Genomic DNA, 23475 nt, shown 5'->3' with positions numbered 1-23475 from the left:
TTGCGCACGCACCTTGATACGTATAATAGGAGCGTTAAGAAGCAATGCTAAATCGATGATGCATAGTTACGCCACCGTTAACCAGATATTGTCCAATTACCATCGCATCTCCAGTTCACGTGAGGGAGGCCTGCTAGTGCGCCGAATGAGCTCGGCTACCGCAGAAGCACTTCACAAGAGGCTGGGTGGGCCCCATGTGCGCTTGCAATTTCAGGACTTGGAAATTTGACACAAGGGCGGTAAAAATCAGTTGGGCTCTTATTTGTGGACACGTGCGTGACGAGCGGCCATCTAACCCGGCGACCGCGGTGCGGCGTTTCTAGTGCGGTGGTCTCCCCCACACACCACAGGCATCCAGCGAGGTTTAATATGTCCCCTTGGGGGATAAAACTGAAGGGAAAAAAATCATCCCACAACCCAAGCAGCAGCAATTAGATGAGATATAATGTTCTTGGTTGCAAATGTTTGGGGGGGGGGGGGAAGCCAAGGCATGGTCGTTTTAACACACTGCTGCTGCGTAGGTTGGGTTGCATATCTCTCCAGGGAGTTATCGGGTCGTACCGCGTGTTGTTCGGCGTGATGTTTTGCATTTCACTTCACGTGCCAGATAGCTTCTTCAGGAATGGGACCTTAGCATGTGGAGTGAAACTTTGGATGGCGTGCCGCACCACAAGTGTGGTGCAACCAGAAAACACGTCAAGTAACTTCTCAACACGCTAAGGAAATAAAAGGGTTTGTCGTACTGACAACAACTGCATGCAATCATTAAATTGTATTTTGAACCAAGTAAGACAAAAGTGGGGAGTTTCAAAGAACCAGGTAAAATCAACTCCTGGGATTAAGCCCCACAATTTATAATGTATGAGGTTGCAGTTTAACTAACACATTGTTGTTTAGGAACATCTGAAATTATTTCCGGCACATCATATTTGTGCTGTTTACAGGCCAAGACAATGTTGTTAAGTATAATTACATATGAGTCAGAGTTGGTTCATGTAATTCTGTCATAACTTGCAAATCTTCTCTAATATCGTATTTTGAGTGAAAGATAAATATAGAACTGTGTTCTGGGCCTTCACATACAACAGAGATTTGTTTAGGCTATCAGCCTATTGGCTTTCCAGATCAATATTGTCCATCAACATTTATTTAAACAAGCAAACTCTGGGCCTGTTTTGACCTTCTGGAGCTCATCAACAGTCATGTTCATGAACAAATGCTTCTGGGCTGCCATATGTTCGTGGCAATACCACTCAATCTAAACTTTGGGGCCCTGTTCAACATAATAAGCGTGTGTGCAATATTACATTGTAGCTGGGACATGAAAGTTTGCGAGATCACCACAAGAGGCAGAATATTGAAAATGTTCTTCCCCATAAATATTTCACTGGGATCGGCAGCTAAAGATGTGACATAGCATGTCTGAAAGGGATCCTTTCAAATCCTTTCCCTCACCCTGACTTCCTTCATATTTAATGCTTCAATCGCCCCCAACAGCTCATTTAAGTTGGTATTCCTTCAAACTTGGCAAATAAATGTGTCTGCAACAAACCATCTCTGAAATCCTCCAGTGTCTTGTTAAGACGCAATCCGAAAGATCCTCAACTACGCTCGAGTGACACCAGCCGATTAACGGACGCACATCCTTCGAATCCATTACATTCAAGAGTGCACAGGTCTTGGGTGAAACTCTCCTTTCATGTGGAATGTAGAGCTATCGGCCCTGCCTTGTGTAGCCATTGCGTGACGCGCGGCACAGACCCTGGTTCAGCGCATTTCTGATTAAAGGGAAAGTGCCGCTGCCCCGGCAAGCTGCTTGTATGCACACGATCACGCACATGTCTCCGCAAGGCGGTTGCAGTTGATAATGCTTGTCGGCAAATCCGGATAAATTACAGCAGAGCGTGCATTGCTCTCCGGGCGCAGCTTGACAAAAATTGTAATAACACGTTTCTCAGTGACAATGCCGAAAGAGAAAGATCATCTCTCTGCTACGACGAAGGGCCATTGCCTGTGATGTCGCCACTTCACATACTTTTTTTCCTCTTTGGGGCAGTGTTTTTGACGCATGTGTTGAGTTTTTGTTCTTTGTGTTTGTGCACCACTGCCAACGCAGTGATTTATCCTCATTGCACATTTTAGTTGTCCAAATGTGTTACTTGTAATGTATGTTAACAAGGAGATTTTTTTTTACTTTAAAGAAATCAAATGAAGCAATTCTGGGCTCTAGGCTGAGTTTTTATACATTGCCCATGCAGCAATTAAAAAGGGACATGTTTTACATCTTCAACGATCGCGATCTCACGCTACAATGATGGTTATCAAGCGTTTCGGTTTTAATGAGAAAAATATGCACTTTGGAACGTGCGTTCCAACCATCTCGCTTCTCCCAAAGGTTGCCCAATGTTTGGATTCAGAGTCGTATTTTGCAAGGCCAGCACGAGCTGCGAGCAGATGGCTCTAAAGGTCTTCTGGCGCAGAAGCCTGCAGCGGCATAAATAACAATGACATATGGGCCATGTCTGACAAGATCCAGGGGCAAGCGTTAAGTTATTTCAGGCACAGGGTGCACTGCCTTTGTGGTCACACGGACGCATATCAAGCACCACAGCATCAATCGCACGGACAACACAAATATTGGCAGTGGGATCTGGGGCCATTCGGAGCATGCAACCGGTACGGAGGCCCACTCGAGCACAACGGGACTGATCTAACCCGAGGCACTTTAAAAAGACACGCTGTGAAAATTTTACGTGACTTTTATTAGTCTTCAGCCGAATGTTGGTAATCTTTATACGCAAGAAAGCTGCTCCATCCAGACATGAAAGTGCCGATTACAAAAAACACACGCAGAATTAGTAACGGTACATTGCAGTGAAAAGTTAAATAAAACAGCGCCGTCGCCACGCGAACACTTCCAAAGGCGTCAACATTTGCACACGCCTCAAAATACGATCTGGCCCACAAAATTGCTGCAAAGCAATTTCCTATTCATCATAAGACGAATTTAACAGACACTGCTCTCGCCAGGGCAAATCTGGCCGAACGACGAGTGTGACACTGCTGCACCTATGTCCGTGCACAATAGAGCATCAGTGATGCTCTCAAGCACGTGACTAAGCCGAGCTACTTGGCCTTGGTTGGAACCTTCAATTGAATATAAATAAATAATAAACCCCTGGTGGTTTCTGCTACAAGAGTGCCAGGATTCATGTGCTTTTTTAAGGCACAAGAGAAGAAGGAATATACGCACAAGTAGACGCAAAGAGTTAACAAGTGTGCCAAGTGTCCTGCAGGCATTGTTCTCATGAATAGTAGCCATGTAAAGCTCCATGTGACCGCAACACAGGCCTACTGTGGGGGCAGCTGCGTCCATTACACAGATTTGCATCCTCAAAGCTCTGGCTGTTGCTGCTGGCTTTGCCTGGCAGCGCTCGCTGCTTCCAAAACAAAAGAGAAGTAGGGATCATTGAAGACCGCTGTCCACCACTTCATCTTGGCCACACATGCCACGGCTCGCTAGCCAAGGCGTCACTTGGACGGCGCGGAGTACAAGCGGAGAACTTGCGACCTCAGAGCGGGTAGTGCCAGAAAAAGCGCTATTGTTTTACTGGAATCCAGCAGGCATTTCATCTTAACCTTTTACCAAATAAACACCGTGTCTAGCTTTTTCTGGCCGAACCGATGAGGAGGCAACCCGCCACCATGATACGAAACACGTGTGACTTGATCTCTGTGACGGAAAACAGATGGGCGCTGAGAAGCTCAGGGGGGGCAATGCTTGACTCCCGTTCATGGGGCATGAGGAATTCAACCTGGGACCGGCGATCCTCCCGAAGCAGGTGAAGATTGCGCTAAAGGTGCTGCACGTGTTGACCGACGTCGTGTTGAGTGCAACAATAACAAAAAAAAACACACTAGGATGGATATTATCTATGCACGAGATATACTGCTCAGCCACTTGTATTTCAAGAGTAATGGATCGGCTGCTGAGCACTGGATTGCTTAATTGTTTGCAGATTATCATTCGTAAAGTATGTGTGCAGTGTCACAGACAATTTATGAACAAACATTTCCACGAATGGTAATGGTTCTAAACACATTTTGTACATCCACAAATAGTTCTGTGTTCCATTGGTAATGTTTTCCAGTCTTTTAACCTTGTATGCTGTATACCTTGTGCATGTGTGAATGTGTTTGTGTCTAAATGCACAATACTGTATCCTGCCGTGACATAAAATTCCCCCACATTTCTGACGATGATGTGGTTTATAAAGCATGAATGTAAAATTTACGTCCGATGGATTCTATATTCAACAAAGCTATATTTACTTGGGACTCTTAGGTACAAATCGTGCCTCAGACCTGTCAATGGACAGACCACTTAATGAATGAGGTACAAATTACGCAAAGTGATTACACGTGCCAGCACTTGTTTTGATGTGGACATCCTTGTTTACCGTGTGGCCATAACACTATCACAATATTTAATTTAACAGAAAGAGCTGAGACGGTAACACCAACACTTACCAAAGTAAGCAAGTGAGACTAAACATTGCCAAGGCAAACACGCCATAACCGGCACTGACTTTGGCAAAGTTCGTGAAATGCTATCCTGCATGCTGTCTATATCAGAGGTTACACTGGCAGAAAGCTATTAAGAAATAATCGATGTTCATTATGTACAATACATCAATAAACACCTTATAAAACACGTACATTCTGGAATAATTAATATGGAGTGATGTTGCACTGGTTCTTGCAGCTAGCTGTGAATCCAGCAACCTGAGTTTGATTTTCAGCCACCGATATCCCAACTATTCATCAACCCGCACAAAGCCAAACAGTCCCTAAGATCGGCACAGTGTCAGGAAGCCTTCATCCAGCAGTAGATTGACAAAGGGGTAATATTTATTATTCTCATTACTCTACACTGTATATTACTGACTATAGTAACCCATGAGTGTAAAAGGTCACATTTCAATTGCAGGATAACAAAAGGTGAGAATGCTCTGGCTTAACTGCTGTGGTGTGGGATTCAGAGAATCCACATTTTGTGACAGCCCGAGGACTATTCGAGCCCGCAGGGCCCACTACCTACCGAGCTCTCTGTAGTTCACACGCACTGGAGAGCCTCAGCCACTGCCACCTTCTGCTGCATTTAGCCACCAATCCCGTGTCGCCTGAAATTTTGAATCCGTTGAGAAATCTGACATGGGAATGCACATAATTGGTGTTATTTTTAAAAAGCAGCTGAAGCAGGGCACTGCATGCCGTGCATTCCAGATTTTGCTATGTTTTTTGACGACGCTGCTGTCTTACAGCCTCCAATACACTGCCAGGCAAAGTGACACCATTATGGACCTTGGTTTACAGACGTGACACATCAGTAGAATCAGATATTGGGTTAATGAGGCACCCAGTGGACTGTAGCACTATGCCAGCACTATAGCCGAATAACAAAAGTGAAAGAAGAAAAAAATCATCTTTAGACAGCGCTCAAAAGACAGGGATATAAATGAAGTGAATCACCAATTGGTAAGATCTTCAATGAAGGAAGGCCCAAACAAACCCACCCCTCACCTCCCTATCATCCCTCCCCTGTTTACAGCCACCTCGTCGGCAATGACAAATGCTGCGGTTCACCTCACTTCATGCTGATTGCATTTCGTGTGGGCAGAAGCTTTTACAGGAAGTTTTAGAACAGCCTGGTTTTTTTTTATATGGCCCCGTTCCCCCTGTGAGAGAAGATGACCGTTCGAAAATACCTTGTCCCTTTGCCGCCATGTCAACACAAACAGTCCGACAAACTTAAAAAAAAACCCAACAATGATGAAAAGCAAATGTGTGTGTGGAAAATACTCACAATAAATGTGTTAATGAATGCATTGTGATGAAGCATTCGGTTAATAGGAGCTTGGGTAGAGTGTTTCTTCCGCGATATTTGTACGTTCAGGTCAGTGTGCACTTTAATCAAGTGCAAAGCCTATTAGGTCTCATAAACCAAAACATCAATATATGTTAAAAATAAAAATGAGCGTAACTGCCACTGTTGCTCTGCCTTTTTCTTTGAGAAATATGAGCACTGTGAACCGCATCCTTCAATAAGAATACAGCTTTCTGCTAAAGTCTTTTTATACAATTATCCCAGATTGTTGCCACATGCGGTCCAGTAAATGGGTTGAGAAGCGTGTCCTTAGCAGGCCCAGGAGTGAGCACAGCGCAGGTTCTGCTCCCAAGATCCTGACATGGCCCCTCAGCTCTCCACAGACGTGGTAAGTGGAAACACATTCTTCTTTTTTCGAAAAAAAGTACACGGCACCAACATTTCAGTTTAGGTTGCCAGAGACACTGTGTAATGCAGGAAGGGAAACTGAGAGAATGTACAGACTCGACAGACCTAGAGAAGGAGAGACAGTGAAAGAGAGAGGGAGGAGAGGAAAGAGAGGGCCCTGGGGAAGAGGAAGTAAGAACGAAAGTGAGGAGAGAGATGAGGCAGTCTGCTAGGATAATGCCTCCCAAGCTCCCTTGGGGCCTTCTGCTATCTGGCCTGACTAATGTGCAATAGCTCTCTGGGCAAGGATATGAACACACTTTGTAAACAGTGGTAAACACTTTGGTTCACTTCACTGCTTGCTGATTGCATTTCATGCGGTTTGAGGGCTTTGCAAAATGGTCTATTTTATGTCTTGATGTTCCTGTTTTCTAAAAAGTTAAGGATCAGTTTCAATACCATATTTTCTTAAGATGTTATACCATGGTTTTTCCGCCATCATACCAAGTATGGTAGTTTGATAATAATGTATCTGTAATATTTATAGATGGAAATCTTTAGACAGTTGCACAGCTTTGGATGCACATTTCGTACATTTTTTAAATGTTGGTGATTATCAGTAAAACAACGATGTGGCTTTTTAAATAGGCAACGGATGCTAACCAATTAGGCCTGCAATTAAGAAAGAAATGTCCGTCTTTCTGGATAAGGGATAAATGTTCATAAAATACCATGTCAGACGTACTCAGATAAGAAGGCCCCATGATGTAATATTCATCAGTTTTGCTTTTGTGTTAAACCATTAAATTATTCCACAAATGAGCCTTATTTTCTAAATCGATTAACTTCAAAATGATACACAAAATGTACTATTCGGATGATTTAGACGTTTTTTACCGAGGTTGCCTTAAATGTGGAACTATCCATCTGAGGCTAACATGGCTATTTATAAACTGTTAAAGACACATTTATATTTTGTAGTAGAATACCATTTTTCGTATTCCTCAAATACATGTTTCAAACAATCACCTCCAAATTTTCATCATGACACTTGTCATGAAAACAGAAGCATATTTTTGGACCAAACTCTCTGGAATGATTTTTCTTACAGCAGACATTTGTTAAAATAATCCCCAAATCTCCCTTTGAGTCTAAAGAATGATTACAGGCTGTGTTACCAACATACATTAACCTATCAGTGTTAATTCAAACAAGACCATAACATATGAACAAAATATATGAATCACAGTACCAGAGACGCAAAGGTAAGTTGTGGTCAATACGGTAATGTATACTCTCTCCCATCGCCCAACGATCATCTCTATATTTATACCCGGTCAAAGTTAGACCATCACGTGCCCACATCGGTATGCACACTCAAAGGCACGAACTCACACACTCACGTACATATTCTCAAACGTACATTGCTTACAAAATGTACTGCCCTTTCTTCAATCCACTGCTGGATGACCCCCCCCACTCACATCGTACAGATCGTGAGGGTTATTTGAGCATACTTTCATCATGCTGGGTGGTCGGTTAGGGTTGGTGAAAGCAGGGCAAATAAACGTCTGAGCATAATAACGTACATCAATGGATTTTACTGCACTGCCATCTTCTGATAATGAAGCATTGCAGAAGCCCACAGCACCTGTTATATGAACGGTTGTAGCTGATGCAAATGCTATCCCAGGCTCAACCTGCTTAGCTTCCGAGATGTGACATGTCCGAGCAGATTCTGGCTAATTTGATTACTGGCCAACCGCCCAACAATTGTAAACTAAAATATACAATCTGCACAAAGACAAAGATTCCCCGTGTAGCCTTAACAGACTGATGGGGCAAGTGCTGTTAGCGAGTAGCACCTATGAAGGCCGGTACGGCACACGAGGGGGTTTGTGGCCAGAACCACGCCGGGCCGCCTTTGTCTTTCCAGTGGTGATGTTTACACATCGCACCAGGTACTCATTTAAGGCTGTGTCGACCTAGGGGAGGCCCAGGACCGGTTCAGATAATCGTCACTGGTGTTGGCCGTGAGACGGGAATCAAACTCGTGTCTCCGGCTTCATATCGCAGCACACACGCGGACACGCATACCCGTGGAGATACAATATCGACGTTGCACTGGTACACTCACACAAACATGCATAAGCATGGGGACAACAAGCCACGGTCGTCATGTGACATTCAACACGTGATACCTTCGATGCAGGACGCCCACCACACGCCCTGTGCATGCCACGCATAGCCTCACAGGTGCAAGGAACTCAGCCGGTGCTAATTATATCCACAGGGGAATTCATTACAAGTTGTGCAGAAGTATACTGCACAGGACAATAGAGCACTGGCTCAACATGATCAAACGTAAGAACTGCCTATAATATTTTAACAAGACATGTATCACTGTCATTGCACAGATAAGTGGTATCCGAAATGTAAACATATTTAGAAGATTTACGATTCAACGTGGGGCCAAAGTTATTCTTTTTTTAGCGTGGAGAGTCATGATGCTGTTTACCCGAACACATTTTTTAAAAGTTCTTTACTCTCAGAAGACACATAAACTACCAAGCTGACATGCCTGTGAATGAATAGGATCTCAAAGGTTGTTGATTGTAAGTTGGAATGCTCCTGGCTTGGCGTTGTTGGAGCAGCTTGGCCATGAGTTTGGTTCTTTGAGAGGTGCACTGGCAATGGATACCGTAAAGATTTTGCTAAAGTAAATAACCCCTATAAATGTGGAACTCTCTTGGTGTATTGATCAACGCGTGTGAGGTGTTATATACCGCAGCTGCTATTACTAATTTCAAAGGGAGCATTCCATTGTATTTAAGGGGCACCTCGGTGTAGCGATTGGTACAACAGCGTATTACAATGGAGGAAATACGCCCAAGAGGATGACTGCCGCAGAGATGAAGTGACGAGAATGGTCCCTGTGCATGGGGCTAGATAGATCATTTCATCGCAAGACTGCGAGAGAAGGCTTTGGAGATTCGTCTAGCAGGAGATAGATTGTGGCTGATGATGAGAGGCTCACCTGTGTATGTGTTACTTGAACATGCATGTGGATTGAACTCAGGCATATACAATACAGCAAGTTTTTGCTAGCCCCTTGGTATTGCAGTTTGAATGTGCTTTCTTCAATTTCTTCAGTTTTCTCTAGACACTCGAATTTCCTCCTACATAAAAAATATTGATAAAGAAATAGTCAAAAGATCATCAGCAACATCCCACTCAAAACTGATTTGTTTTTACTAATTAACGATGTCGCTGAGAAGAAAACACGTGACATTGAATTTCTCTTTCATGTAAATATTTAAAAAAAACGATTACCATCAACGTCTGTAGCTTTTGCAGGTATCATGCTATCAATGTAACCGCAAGCAATAGCAGTGCTTTCAGTCCTGCCAAACGTTCTCACCTACTGACCCCCGAAACACAACGTACCATCCGCACCCTTTTCCTTTGCGTAAGCCATGATCTCACTGGTGGCCCCTGTGTGCTCACACGGGCAATGCGTATTTCCCGGAGGCACCGGGACTTCCTGTCGGCGTGTGCAATGCCCCCCACTCTCTTCAACATTACTTTAGCGTCGATATTACCCTTTACGTACGTGGCAGCAGAAAAGCGACTGTCCCTTGATAATCACTGTACAGATTTGTGCAATATATTCAAATCTCCCCAGCAAACATGTGACCCCAACGGTAATTCACTCTCGCAATGGCGTGAGCGCTTGTGTATGTGCCGATGACTGATACCGATACAATGCAATTTCCTGCCCAGAAGCTCTCAGCCTCGTTTCACAATCACCTCCTGTGATGAGTACCATGTTTCATATTGTTCGGTTTTTGCCAAGACTCCAGGCAGCATATATTTTAATTGGCAACGCCCATGGTCCCACAAGGATTTTTATATCTTTTTTTTATCTAACGTTAAAAAAATGTAAACACAATACATTGTTTGAGAAAAGACAGATGACAAGCTGAATACCAATGCTCTGTGCGTGTGTACCTTTTGGTTTAAGGCTGTGCAATTCATTCATACCAAGAAAATCGGATTATGGCGCACGATACTATATTCACAAGGAAAATCACTTTACATCGAAAGACCCAGAAAAAGTCAAATCTAATATTGTATATTTTGCTGTCAAGTGTGTTACCATGGTGGAATGCTGAACGCATTTTTCAAACACTTAGAAATGCTTGTGTTGCACAGAATGAGCAGCCTTATGCAATGATACGGCACACACTGTCCCATTTTATGGCACTGGGGGCCATGCGGCCAGACATCATCATTATTGATGTGGTACTGAATCCCCCCCGGAACACGGACAGCCCTGGATTAATGTGTTCCATGGGTCATTCTATGTCATGGTGGGAATTTTTTTCTTCACCATCTCCACTTACAAAATTCATAACCACCCCCAGGATCCAACAGAGCACACATTACCCCACACTCAAATATCTCCCCCACCATCTCAAACCCCCTAACCCCCAACGACTGTCTCTGTAGGGGCGTAGCCAGACAAATATAATCTCTACTCGTATGTATATGTTTTTCAGAGCGGAGAGAGGCAAGGAGGCTCAATACTGTGAGACGTAATTTCTAGGGAGCTGCACGGGCACGCGGTGCAATGTACTGTGTACACACTTGTCCATTGATGCCAACCTTCAATAAGATATTCATCCCATACACACACAACTTCAAGCTTCAAATATTAATGCTTCTGTAGTTTAATGGTGAGAATCCCTGGACTTACAATCTAGAGGTTGCCAACTGAAAATATGGGTAGCTTTGTTAAATCTCCCCACCTCTGTCCACCCAGCTGTACAAGTGGATACACCAAAGTCGATCGCCAGGTCGCATATGGTGGGGTAAAGTGTGGGTTCTCCCACATCTTCCAAGACATCTGGCCATCGTGGACGAGTCGACCAAGATGGCATCGATATGGGCTCTCTCAAGCTCCCTCTATAGTGGAGACATCTCTGCCAGAAGTGGCATGAGCAAGCAACTGCCGGTACTCCGATACATTAAACATTAGCTACTTCTGTTAGCTGAAAGTTCACTTCCTCCCTGTGAATGGGGGAATCATCATGACGCACGGAGCAGACCTTGGGAAAATGATGCTGCATATCCTTCCTAGCTAAATGAAGAAAATTTTGATTTCTCCCCCCGCTCCCTAACTGTGAGCCACAGAGATGATTCTCATGTTGGATGTCGGCTTCAGAGGAGGTGGGTGGGTTTGGGCAGAGCTGTGAGGACATTCAAATCTTACACTCACGCCAGAGAACCACCCACGCATCACAGTCCACTCGCTCATCAATTATAAGCACTTGCGACCGACCAGAAGTGTGACTCCAATTCCAGCCTCAGCCCAACATTCTTGTGAATGCGAATGATGCTCAAGATTAGTATTCAAACAAACTGACGTATGAAAACAAATCTGTACTATGGCATCATCTGCCACGCATGGTTATAAAAACACAAGTTGATGGGTTGTGAAAACACCACCATTACCACACTGCCTGTCTGTGAATAACAAAAACGCACATGAAAATGAAGACTTTAATTGATGACATGAAAAAAAACGTGTCTTTAAAATCTGCATCCATTAAACTTGTTCATATAATAAAGCATTACAAGCACAATGAAATTTACTTCCCACCTTGTCCAATAACTTAAAAGGTTTCAACTGGCAAAGAACCTATGCACCCAGATGTCAACAATGAGGCCAAGATGAACATTCATAAAGGGAAGTCTGTTTGGCTGGTAAAAGCAGAGAATGAACCAACCAGCCAGCTGGACAGGTGAGAGAAAGCAGACCACACTCGAGCATAGTCACCAATGTCGACACACGTTCCCGCTTCATCATCGGCGCCTGATACGTCATTCTCTGGGTTAAACACATCAAATGATAAATTATGGATACCGACAATGATTACATTATTCATTATGATAATGGCTTCACTCCGCAACATAGGAATGCAGAATTTATGCGGCTCGGAACAGCCAAAAGAGACATGCTGTCGTACGCTATCATTTCAGCATGAATACGCTGACTTTGATTTGAAAGATAATGTTGTTGACAAGAGAGGAGAGGATGATAATGCTGCATTGAAATTGATGATAATTATCATCATCGTTATTATCATCATCCATCATTACTTTGGTTATTCCTGCATTAGCCCCTTGCCCCAATTGCTTCCTTCCGTCATACCCAGAATTCCTGGACTCAAAGGCAGACGCTGCCACTACGACAGCTGCACAGCCCCTCCCCACCACCATGGCCTTCTGTGCCCTGTGAGGAAAGGACACTGCTCCAATAATGTTATTGAGCAGCCTGATATTGGCATTTGGAACTCGCACAAGTTACAAATGTTATTCTGAACCACGACCCACAAATCACGGAGCCAAAGCCACACAATCGGGGAAAATGACGCCCAATGGAAGATGTCCACACTGGGTGGACTTGCATTCCATTGACGAGGCAAGCCCATAAATCGTTTGGGGAAAAGCTCACAGTTTATGCAGAAACCCTGCCTGTTTATGCAAGGGCAAATCTATGTAATAACAATCGACTGCAGAGATTAAACTGCCACGCTTTAATAAACACAGGTCACTAGTTTCTTACATAGTCTTCCAGTGCTTGGCTGCAGTTTACAGAGTTTTGCATAGTTTATAAGTTATATGTTTGCGAAATAATGTTTAGGCAACAAAAATGCATGAGGACAATATTTAAATAAAGAACATTACCCTAAATGTACATAGCGTAGCGTATTTGCATACAACTATTTGTTCTTTCGGTAAAGTCACGTAGAAAGAAAATAAATTAAATAGTAGAATACGACGTTTCGATTGCAACACAAGCAGTCGTCATCAGGAAGAACTAAATTTGAGAGAGAGACAAAACACAGACACGGAGACACACAGACAGACATACAGAGAGAGACAACACAGAGAGAGAAACACACAACATAGACACACACAGAGACCTCTGTGTGTGTCTATGTTGTGTTTTGTCTCTCTCTCTCTCTGTGTCTGTCTGTGTGTCTCCGTGTCTGTGTTTTGTCTCTCAAATTTAGTTCTACCTGATGACGACTGCTTGTGTTGCAATCGAAACGTCGTATTCTATTATTTAATTTATTTTCTTTCTACACGACTTTACCGAAAGAACCAAAGAGTAATTCCTGCAGTCACGAAAGCTTTAAATCAAGTTTGCATACAACTGTTTTCAAAAAAAGATTACTTACACCCACGCGTTCACGTATTATTACCCACTTAACGAAGATTTTTTGTTACATTGTTTACTTGCAGGGAACTTAATAGGTTTAACATTTCTGTAGATTTTTTTACAGTTAATTTTAATGTTATTATTCTATTAACACTGGGGGGGTTCAATGATCAGATAATGAGTACCATACCCGGTGGCATGTTTTTCTTGTCTCCTTGAGTTTTCATTAAGGACGCTTGTATGTTGGTTCACCTTTGCAATGACCTTCAGACTGACGCATTCGTCTGGAGTTTTTGAGGTCATCAGGGGTCAATTCCCATGCTGGCTCTAACCCAAGCACTTCAAACAACCGGGCAGAAAATCTCAAAGATGAAACGCATTGATTCTGTGCTAAGAAATTCCAATTAAACGTCTTATTCCTGATGCTGTTAAGTACCTAAAATAAAAATAACAATAGACCTCATCAGAGCTGAAGTCTGTGGAAGTCTCCGGAACCGTGTTGGATTAAAAACCCACACAGCATGAATTATGTGTATTTTTTTACTTTCTAATTTAAATGGTCCCTTCAATGATGTTTACACTCCAAGTCAATAATCAAGGACATGAAGATATTCCTGGATAACGGATCGTTGAAGCAAATGGGCTTATTCAGTAAGTGTTCTACTGTACAGTTATTTTTGGGAAAAAACGCACCAATTCTCACAACAGGCAAGTACCAATGAATATATTTATCTATTCAAATACATTCTTATGGCTTACAATACATGCATAGGAATTGTGAGTGACAATTGAATATTTGAATTGGTACAGCTCATATTTAACGGATGCAAGCGAGCCCCGCAGCTCGATTCACCATAATATAACAACAAAATCGATTACTGAATCGACTTGCAACCCCATCATTGTGACCCATAATCAAATCACAAGGAGGTCAAGCAGGACAATTGTTTCAATCCCATATACTACTACTAAAATATTGTACTCTATAATATACCACGTTACAATTTTTTTGCATAATATTAATTAGAAATTGAAATACACTACATTCATTTCATGAATTACTGTTATGAAACACTGTCCATTTATCAATAAGAAACGACCACGCTGATAGAACGATTGTTTAGCATCGCCATGCCTAACGCATTGTGAGGACTTTTCTAATATAATTTGCTTACTTTTAGTGACTTGCTTACCTTTTCTATACTTTGCACTCCTATCAGTTTTTGTATTGTTGTAACTTTCTGACCACTGCCCCTATTGGACATCTGTGATAAAAAGCTTAATATCTAATCGGATTCTTCGAGTTTAAATAAAGAAAATTATTTTGATTCGCATATTGAAATTGTACTCCAAAAGATAATCACGATCTGGCGTATAAGCTGGTGCTACCGCTCCAGTGACCATACATGGCCCCCTTATCTCTGCTCCGGAGCACGCTCGCCCAGCTGGCTGCAATGTCAGCTATTTCCTGCCTCGCGCCCAGCACAGATTCAGAGCCTCATAGCAGTAGCTCCATGCAAGCCAGCACACATATCCCCCACTGTTCTGCTGTCATAGCAACTCCAGCTTGTGCCAAGTGGCCATAAATTGAGGGCCAGGCCTTGCCTGGAGCCTAAAGGCAGCACGCAACGTTGGCCTAGGAAATATTTCTGGGCGATACAAGCAGCGTTGTTGATTGCAGCAGGCAATTGAATCAATCTGGCATTCCAAAACTTGGTGTAACTCTAACTTGCTCCCTGATTTCTCCGATATTCAAGCCAACTACGGGAACCAGGATAAGCATGTAACACCTCAGATTGATGCACTGCACATGGTAGTGAACATGGACTGCCAATGATCAACAAGCAATCTAAGAATAAATAATTGTACTGCATTTGAAAAACAGTAATCTCCACTGTTAATTACTCATCAAAAAACCTGTAATTTGTGACCATGATGTCAGTGGCCAATTAAGATGTTTGTATCTTTTTAAAAATCTTTCTTGACTCAATTAGTTTTGTTAATTCTTGTAAATATATTTTTTTATTCTGTATATGCCCAAACGCTGGCACAATAATCAAGTGCAGCACTGTGTTGAGCCCAGTGACATTCATTTGATTCCTGGCCACGGCCAATATCAGCAGTGAGTTTTATTTGAACCAGTCCTGGTCCCCCGCCACCTTTCACCAATCCACACTGCCCAGCGTGGTAAAGTATGGTCAAACAATCCCCGTGACTGGCATGGCGTGGATATTGACAAACCTGTATTATGGAAAAAGTGATGTCACGTGCATTTCATAAACCCCTTTAAAATCTTTAACAAAACAAGGGCTTGCCCTGGGGACGGTACTTGAGTATCAATTGCTCTCACATCAGTGGTGACCTTCACACAAGTAGGGCAAGCTCTAGGGTTCGTTATCAGGTCTTATCTGGCTGGACCATTGCAATAATAGCAAAATGGCAATTAATAATTAATATCAATCCTCAAACCAATTTTTTTTTCTACTGATGACAGTTGGTCCTCTTGACACAAATTACAAAGCACAGTACTATTTCAACAACAGAATACGAAGCATTCTGTAAAACACACCACATTACAATTTTCAGTTTGTGAGAAACATTATACTCTAACAAAAGTTATCTACTACCATATATTGCTATGTACATTTTAAACTGATGGCACACAATCTATGCACAAGATCAATGTTTCAGAGTTTGTCTGTTTCATGGCCGATTGTGATAACACACTGTACGGCAGACTATGTACCGTGTACACGACAATACTGTACTACTGTGTTCACTACAATCCACACACTATACTACAAAGGGTCTGGTTTATGGTACCACCCACAAACTTCCAGCACATGAAATGAACCGTTGGACACCATGCCAGATAACGCACAGTAGATTTCAAAAACACATTGAAGGGACGTACAGCACAACCGCAACAACCTATATGGACTGTGGATACTATCATGCATTATTAAATTCCAGAAATACGTGACGCATGTGTTTTATAATCATGTTCAAGCAAACATAGTCCAGATTTAGTTTTTTTACTCCATTGGCATCTGTGCATTGTGCACAATAAATTTGGACAACAGGCAATGGAATAGATTAGCCTGGAATTTTATTAACCGTGTGGGTGGATTTGTTCCCGTTTGCTTTAATGTTTGTATGAGTCGAAGATGCAGACCTCTCCATATGTACCAATGCATCTCCTAGGACCTAGGAAACCACGCAAAACAGTTGCACATCCTTTCCGCTGTGGTCAATTAAAAAAGGCACTGGCCTGCTATTGCACACACATGCCGGAAATGCCAGCAGCTCACAAACCCTTCCAAAAATGCCAGTTTTCTTTGCGTTTTTAGAAACCTGAGAAATTAGGAATGGCAGATGTCAGGGGAAAAAAATTATCCAAAGAGTAACAGTAATAACCCACTCAACAATACAGTCCGAAGAAGAACTTAGACATACCACTCGAGCATTCACACGAGATTTATTACAGGAAATTAGTCGAGAAACAAAGTTGAGGTGAGGGAAAATAGACCTAATGTTACACCACTAAAAGCTATATGCAATTGCACAGCATACAAATACAGTGCAGTAATCCGTTTGGTTTATTGCTATAATCGGTGCTCAAAATGTTTTAGGACTATTGCCACACAAGGATATCTCCCAACTTTATCAGAGTCAGCGGTATAGTCGCTGTTGTATGGGCAGACCTGAGTCTAATTCTCTCCTATACCTCCAAAGGACTGCAAAAACACTGTTAGGGGTGTGTCTCCCACTAAATCTCACTCACACAATCCCTGCCAAGTGCATTTCAGCAGAGGAAATGGGTACGTCTGAGAGGAAATTTAAGGGCTGTGGCCTCACCCAACATCAATATACACGAAGTACAGTATGAAAGTTTGATGATATACACGTTTGTTTGAATCTCATCACCGCTCTCAGAAAAAAACTGTCATCAAAAGCAACCGAGGCAGTGCTGTTTTTAAATACTGTATTGAGGACAAAATATTTGTTAAATGCAATATTCCCAATTTTTTTTTGACTAAGCCCCGTATAGCACAAGTACAGGATTTGCTACATTTATATACTGTATATGTTGGTCCGAGAGGATGTCAACAGAGGAGATGGAGCTATGATATCAGCTTGAATGGAATGTGCTCGGTGGATTATTGACATCGCACGATCACGAGACATGGCGGTGAGCTTGGGGAGGCCTTCATCCAGCAGTGAACTAATCATGGCTGAAGATAATTATGACATGTGAATGTGTACACAACATATGCTCTACTGAACACTGTTGCATGTACATTTATTGTATTTGTCCATGTTGTTATATGTATAGTACATCTTCTTGGTTCTTTCGGTAAAGTCACGTAGAAAGAACCAAGAAGATAAATCCCTGCAGTCACGAAAGCTGTAAATCGAATTGTATAGTACAGCTTGTGCATGAGGGTGCCACTCAGTAGTGTATGGAAAAGTGAGGTTTTCAGGTGTCTCGGGTCACACACTCCTCTCAAAATCTTACTCCCCCGATACACGATGACTTATGTATGTAATGCAATTCTCAACTGCGTGAAGCAACCAATACGTATTGAGCGATTCTCTTTAAAGGTGCTTCAGTTGAGCAGGCAAACGAATAAAACCAGGTGTGACCTTGAAAATAACAAACTTTAATGTTGAGCGAACACCTCACTGTGTACGTGTGCTAACAGTCGGCCGGTTGTTTAGTATGAACGCCATTCGCTCCTTCTGACAAAAAACTAAGGTATGGCATTTCACCTCAATTAAGCCATAATAATAACATTTATAACATAGGTAAAGGTTGTTCAGCAATAAACTCGGTAATTGCAGACTTATTTTGTATCCAGTCAGAAATACATTTGTAGGCGATGCAGTGTATGGACCAAACGTGTGCAGACCGACCGCAGCCTACCGCTGTCGTGACAGATTGAGGGTATTGTGATGTTACTAGAAGCACTGCTGCAGGAGTAACCTGATCCCTTTTTCAATTTGCTCAGCCAGTACACATGTGAGAAGGCTCCCATCTCACTGCCTTGGCTGAAGCCAGGTCGAGTCAAAATAGCAGCAGGCATGTGGAAAGGCCAGGCGGAAACACACACAGGCCGTTCAGGGATATTCTTTGCCAGCGAAAGCTCCTAATATTTATCCAGCTGTGATATGGTTTCAGCAAGCCCGGTAGTTTATTGACATGGGTAGTCATTAGCAGCTCAGTTGGCTTGTCCAACATGACCAGCATTCCTCTGCTCAGGATGGCTGAGGGATGGGGTGGTAGGGGTGAGTGGGTAGAGGGTGATGGCGGTGAGGTAGGAGGGGGGGGCGTGAGGAGGACTTGGGAGTTTGTGGATGGAAGTCTGGAGGGGAGGCACTGGGGGAGAGGGTTTGGGGAGGGGGGCAGAGGGTAGAGTGGGTAGCAAGAAGAATTTTACTGCAAACAGCTCAAGTTTCAACATGAAATGAAGAAAGGGGTTACTTTAGAAGATCTATTTATTTTTATGCATATACAAAATGTTACCCTTTAATCACATGGTTTCCCAGAACTCAGCCGTGTAGGTCTTAGGCGCTACTCAATGGGACGTTTCATCACTCCACACAAGCCTTAAGGTATGAATATTAGCCAAGGAGTTGTTGGCATCAAAAGTAACTCTACAAGCATTTCAATTTCAGGAATAAAACAACTTTAGCATAGGCTAATGATCGGTACAATGGGTATTATAGTCTGTGGCACACAGCTATCAACACAGTAATTGGGATAAAGCATTTGAAGTAAGATTGGGTATAATTATGGCAAGTCATAGTCAACACAGTGCCATGAAAACAAGCACAGAGCAGCTACCTGCTCAGCCACCAATGTCACTGGACAACCATACACAATGCTAATTAGACACACAGAACGCAGTTTACTCAGCCCACTGACTGGCCAGTGACAACGATAAGACGAACATTGCTACGCAGCCATTCTGCCAATTTTCCTTCACTCAACAAAGAAACCAATTATGACACACTGGCAGGCAGCCATGCAGCAGCCTATAAAGTCAATCACAATTTTCCGTGGAATTACCAACACTGCAGGTAGCCTCATATATAGGGTGATACGTTAATACGTATATACAGTCAATATGGAGCACTGAAATTACTTGCTTACGCCACTGCTGGTAGAAGACATCCACTAGTGGAAGCTCTAGAGAGCTGCTTTAGATAGTATATGGCCTACTCTTCCAAGAGATGTAGCTATACTAAAATAACACGGAGACATTACAGACCAAACCAACCTTTATTTTAAAGCCTCTATATGTCTTTCACAATTATCAAGACACTTATTAGGGTACATCGTTTAAGACTCTTCTGTAAGATGTGGGGCCATCGCTTTCACCATATTCAATCGCCTAAGGGTCATTCCAATTCAATGTGCGAATTGGAAATCAATGGGGTGTCTATAAATGGATCGTCCTGTATTTATGACATATTCACCAGAATTGAAAAGCAGCACTCCCCGTCAGACGAGGCTAGTAAGTGGCAGAGCTGACCCCAGCAGAGTTTAAATGGACCAGCGGGGTCAAGAGGTCACACAGCACGCGTCCACAGCCGGGAGCCTCATCACAAGACAGCCTCACACACCAGCAGCTAGGGTTGCCACCATTGAGGCACACAAACCCGGGACATACTAGAAAGAAAAATATCATTTGATGAATGCATTTATACTTGTTGCCTTCATTTGTGTAGTATGGAGCAAATAACATAAACCGATACTTTTAATGGCCCGAGAAGACTTACATATTTTTTGCAGGACAGACACCTCAATGAGAGGACGTTCCTGGGAAAACAAGGGCAGGTGGCAACCGAACCAATTGCAAAAACAGGAGCCCTGCCACACGGTAGCAGAGCAGACCGTGGCCAGAAGTGATCGCCCACCAGCGTGCAAGCACCCCACTGACCAGGGACTCAGTGTTGCCGCATCAGGCTACTTGACAATGGAATTGGGTGCCAGCTGTCTTTGAACCTGGGTTTTAATACGAGAGAAGTATGTGTAAAAGTTGGAGCGGTGGCGCGGTGGTTAGCACCGTGAACATCAGTGGTAGGTGGTATCTAAACCGGTTATCTCGGAGCCTCCCTACGCCAACCTCGGCACTGGCCAGCGTTGGTGGAGTATGGTAAAACAAAAACATACGGCGTGGGGAGGATGGAGGCTTTCATCCAGCGGTGGATTGACAAAGAGCTGCAAATCATTGTGCATACTTGATGGCGAAACCAGTGTGTGTATATATATTAGTGTGGGAAGCGGTAGTGTAGTGGTTAGCGCGCTGCACTACCAACACGGCCACCCGAGTTTGATTCCCGATCACGGCCAACACCGGTGACGATTATCTGAAGCGGTCATTCGACTCAGCCTCAAATGAGTACCTGGTGCGTGGTAGTAAGCATCGCCACTGGGGAGACAAAGGCGGCCGGGCGTGGTGCTGGCCACCCACCCCCTCGTGTGCCGTGCCGTCCTTCATAGGCACTTGCCCCAACAGTCTGCTAAGGCTACCCGGGGTAGCTTTGTTTCGTTATATTAGTTTATTAATTTAAGTTACCGCGTGCATGCCGGCAAATTGCACAACTAAGAGTGGATGACTTGTCAAGTGCAGTCACAAGCATGCTGCTGCATCCGCGTGTTGATGTGGGGAAGTGAGTCGTGGTGGTGCAGTGGCTTTACTAAACTATTGTCCGAAACGTACATTCATCTCATGCAGCAGCATGCAACAGCAAGTGGTATATGAACCAGCTCTGAACCTCTCCTAGGTTGACTCAGCCTTAACTGGTGCAGTATGTGAATAGAAACGAAGGCTCCCACAACGTATTATTATAATAGGTGCTCGCTAACAGCACTCGCCTTTTCGGTCTACGAGGCTGAAACAGGTGATCCTTGAATTTATGTATATTTGTTAAAAGCATGGCGATCGTCTTTGTATGTTTCTGCGTGTGTGTGTATGAGTGTGTACGTATAAGTGCGTTCGGAGGTGCTAACAGCAATTTCCCCAGCAACCTGTACGGGAGATCTTTGTCTTTGTGCGTGTGTAGCAGTGTGTCGGCGTGAATGTATACGTATAAAAAAAATATACGTGCTAGTTTTGCCAACTCTCTGCTTCAAAAAGTGCGAGAGGCTATAACTTACAACAAGCCGAATATCCGAAAGCAAAAGACAAAAATAATGACCAGTCTAGGATTCAAACTCCACAAGGAGTTCGGGATATTGTTAGCGGTTGCACTGGCTGGGTTAATGCCAAATTAAAATTTAGCTTAAGAGTCCAATTCCTCCATCATGTTCCAATGGAGTAGAAATCCCAAACCGCCAGCAGGAGCAGTTTCATCCGAGCCAACTTTGGGGTAACAAATAACCGGGACGTATCATGGAAAGAAGGGATGTCTACATGTAACAGTCAAAAAAATAATCGGGGCTTTGAATGTTTAATTGTTCCGGTAAGACTCATAGATTTCCCAGGACAACTACCTTCAACAAGAGAGACTCGTGAAAAATCAGAACAAGTGACAACCATAGGTGTGAGTGAACCTGGATGAGGTGGCTCCACATGATGAAGATGACTTACCGGAGCAGTCGCGATGGACGGATCAGTTTGTTCCCTCTGCCGAGCCGTGCAGTCAATCGATCCCTTCAATTGAGCAAAATCAGCAGCGCAGATTTCCTTCTTTTTCCTCCCTCTTCTTTCCGTGGCAGACCCAGCTCTCAATGAGCACGCAGCACAGCTAACACCACAGTGATGTGTATATATACTGTCGTGTGCATATATAACTCACAATAGCTGTGTACGATAACAACGCCGGAGTGCGCACCCACGTATGCCTGTCACCTGCGACGATTGAGGGTTGCCGGTGGTGATGGTATGGTGATGTTGTGATGTGCTCGGCTATACACTACTGCGAGAGAGGAGGGGAGGAATCGGAGGCGATTTGGGGGGGGGGGGTTCGCTCGCCGGGACAGATCGAGTAGGGAGGTGGGCGGAACGGGGAGAGAGGGAGCAGGAGGGCCCTTGGTTGGGTCGGGTTACCCGGGGCCCCGCATCCCATCCCCTCCGCCTCCCACACGCTCCGCCCCAGCCCAGCTCGCTTGCCTCTGCGCAACACAGCGAGCGGACTTCTCCAAAGCGCTCGCTCGTGGAGCGGTGGCGCAGTGGTTAGCGCACTGGCCACCAAAAAAAAGTTATCTCCACCGTGATTACTCAATGCAAATCCCACCAGTGGGTGAATGCCGATTAATTACGTTGTTAGGTCTTAAGTCGGTGCCAAACTCGACCGTAGTTTTGTTATAAATTTGGACATTTAATTGTGACCTGCATAATTAAGCTCGAATTCCGGCTCAACGGTTGGCTTACTGCGCGATGAACCTGGCCACTTGAGTTCAATTACCGGACACGACCAATGTCACAGACTAGCCTGGTAAATTATGGTTAAGTGCTTCCTCCCTATGAGCGTGGTGGGAGTGGGGTAGGGGGGGGGTCTTCATCCAGCTGTGGATTAACATGGGATTGTAATTATTGTATTATGTATGTTCAACTTCTTTCACTGTATGATAATTGTTTTTTTCACTGTAATTAACAAACCCATGTTACTGTTTAGCCGTTTCCGTCATCTTATGCTGTAATAGTGCAACAATATTTTAGTTTTTTACATAATGATATATAAGGTTTTTTGGAAGGCGATGCCAAATATCCCAAATATTGAGGACGAATGTAATAAGCGGGGCCATTACCGTGGGCGTCGAGGAGCTTGTCGTATATCCTGTGCGCGTAGATTTTTTCTCCGGGTGCTCCGGATTCCTCCCACATGAATAAACACTCATCGTTTGGCTGAAAACATCTTCACAAAAAAACAACCAATCTTTCCGAACAAAAATGCACGTTTTTGTGTTGCTCGCCTGGATAAATAATAAAAGTATTCAATTATTATTTTGTCGAGACTC

The 23475-nt window shown here is 43.6% G+C and overlaps 1 protein-coding gene across 2 annotated transcripts in view; it reads right to left on the bottom strand.

Annotated features, from left to right (window-relative positions):
• LOC144933502 (disheveled-associated activator of morphogenesis 2-like) overlaps positions 1-22568 on the bottom strand; it is a 106415-nt gene extending 83847 nt beyond the window's left edge. For both annotated transcript variants that reach the window (XM_078858318.1, XM_078858319.1), the window contains exon 1: positions 22106-22568. The gene's annotated coding sequence lies outside the window, so the exon portion shown is untranslated. The remainder of the gene's footprint in view (positions 1-22105) is intronic.
• Between the last annotated feature and the right edge of the window lie 907 nt (positions 22569-23475).

The sequence above is a fragment of the Lampetra fluviatilis genome, chromosome 7 (assembly GCF_964198595.1).
Source record: "Lampetra fluviatilis chromosome 7, kcLamFluv1.1, whole genome shotgun sequence".
NCBI classification, from domain to species: domain Eukaryota; kingdom Metazoa; phylum Chordata; class Hyperoartia; order Petromyzontiformes; family Petromyzontidae; genus Lampetra; species Lampetra fluviatilis.
Note: the sequence above shows the minus strand (reverse complement) of the source record. Positions and strands in the feature narration are given on the sequence as shown.